Below are 2,511 nucleotides of genomic sequence, written 5' to 3' on the forward strand. Positions count from 1 at the left end.
ATCCAGTTGAAGATACGAAGTAGGCAGTTAGGTCTGTGGGTCTCGAGCTCAGAAGAGGGGTCTGGGAATAATACATAAATTTAAGAGTCATCCACATGTAGCTATTAAAAGCCATAGGGATGGTTGAGTCACTTAGAGGAGGGTGAAGATTGAGGAGAAAAGGGATCACAGGGCAATTGCAAGAGTATAAAAATATCCCGACTGCCAGAGGAGGAAATTATTCCGAGGGGACTAGGCAAGTTTTATCAAGTATTGCAGAGAAGATGTAGGAGAAACCTACTGATTTAACTGCCCAGAAACACCCCTCCCTACCCCTACCTCCACTCCCTTTCTGGGAAAAACCACTTTATCTATAGTGGCACTGTGCAATAGAAATTTGTGATGATGCAAGTGTTCTATATCTGCACTGTCCAGTACTGTAGCCACTAGCTACATGAGGCTGTTGAGCACTTGAAATGTGACTGTAGGGCTGAAGACTTTTTAATTGTACTCAATTTTAATTAATTTACATTTAAAGGTAAATAGCCACATGTGACTAGTGGCTATGGTATCAGACAATGCAGCTCTAGACTCTAGACATCACCCACAATGTTGCAGCCACAATAACACTTCACAGCAACACACACACACACACACACACACACATCTCAGCTGAATATCTAGGGTTGTGGCAGTTGATCCAAGCAGGGATCTAAGTCTTTCTCAGGATATGTGAAACTGAGAAGAGATCCAGACAGTCTCTCTTTGGTTCTTTGGAAGGTGGAATGTAAAAATCAATGGGGATTGGCAGCCATACTCCTTCCACATAGACCTAAAAGACCAGAAAAAGTCATACTACAAAGGGAGAGAGGGAAAAATGACACCAACATAGAGAAGGTAGCTGAGGGTCCTGAGAGAGTCCCTCATTCCTGTGGGTCTTGATGTCTGGACAAATCCCTCTCTTGGGTTCTCTGAGAATATCAAGTGGTTGAGGTGTGAGTCAGATGGTGAAGTATTGTGGAGGGAAGAGTTGTGATGAAATGGAAGTTTTGAATGAAAATTACCTGCTGGAGAGCTTGATTAGTGAGTGGAAGGAGAGAGAAACAGTTGGTTCTTATCACCATGAACACTTTTAGCAAATACTGAATCACAGCTCTGAAGGGAAATACAGGCTTAGGCTCCTAGGAGCCTCTAGTCACTACTTTTTCATCAACTGATAGATGCATAACCTTGTTTTATATGTGTTTCTGATTAAGGAAATCTTATTTTAATAAATATTATTGATCCATTAACATTGAACTCACAACCAACAGCACTATAATTCATGCCTAAATGATGCCTGTCTAACGCATATTTTCACCATAAGGTGCATCACAGCCTTCCTGTGCTTGGGAACACCAGACAGCACTTCAGCTACACTTTGGGGCTAGTTTAAGATGACAAAATCAGCACAAAAATGCAAAAAACATGTCACTAAAAGGACACTTGTTTACAGGATGAGAGCTGAAACAAGAGGGCAGTGTGTTGCCTTGTTTGGCCTCAGCTGGGAACATGTGTTGGACAGCTCAAAATTTTCACCACTCTGCACATGTCTGCAAACGACAGCAAAAATACTTTGTGTATTAATTTTGGAGTTACATATAAATTTTAGGGAGTGGGAAAATTTGCAAATATGGAAGCTGCAAATAATGGATATTAACTGTAATATCAGTGCCCATTTATGGAGTGTTTACAATGTGCTAGGAATTTTTCTGATGCTTACATGTATTTGCTTAATTCTCATAATAACCCAATGATAAATGGGTCTTATGAAATTAAAAAATTAATGCATGTAACATTTTTATTATAAAGCAATGTTATTATGCCCGTTATGTTTTATAAAGATGAAAAAGTAAAGCATGGTGAGTTTAAGTAAATTACGCAAGGTCAACAAGTAGTAAACTCCAGTCAGTTCCTCTGCAACCCACATCCTTAATCACATTGCAACACTATCTGTCCAACTCATTGGACAGGAGGCAAAACTAAATAATTTCTTCATAAAGTTGTCCCAATTACAAATTCAAACATGGACCTTGAGGTCGTCACTGAACATCTGGTCCAGCTTCATTCATTTAATTAATCACAATTGAGCATCTACTATAAGGTAGGCACAATTCTAGCCACCAGGGATAAAGAACAACACAATGTTCTAGCTCTCAGTGAATTTGAACCAAGGTAGAAACAGAAAATAAACACATATATAATTTCATATAACAAGTGCTATAAGAAAAACAAAGCAAGTTAGGCAAAGGAAGTTCTCTGTCCTAAGGAGGTGACATTTTTGCTGAGATCTAAAGGAGGTGAGGAAATAATGGGTAGAAATATCTTGGGGAAGAGCATTCTAGGCAAAGGGAATAGTACTTGCAACTCTGGGGCAGAAACAAGCTAGGGAACATCTGAGGAACAGGGAGAGGGCTAGGGTCAGGTGAGCAAGGAACTCAGCTGTAAGACACCAGAGGTGAAAGAAGTAGGCAGGGCAATTCATATGGGGTC

This window comes from Physeter macrocephalus, chromosome 16 (assembly GCF_002837175.3).
Source record: "Physeter macrocephalus isolate SW-GA chromosome 16, ASM283717v5, whole genome shotgun sequence".
Classification (NCBI taxonomy): domain Eukaryota; kingdom Metazoa; phylum Chordata; class Mammalia; order Artiodactyla; family Physeteridae; genus Physeter; species Physeter macrocephalus.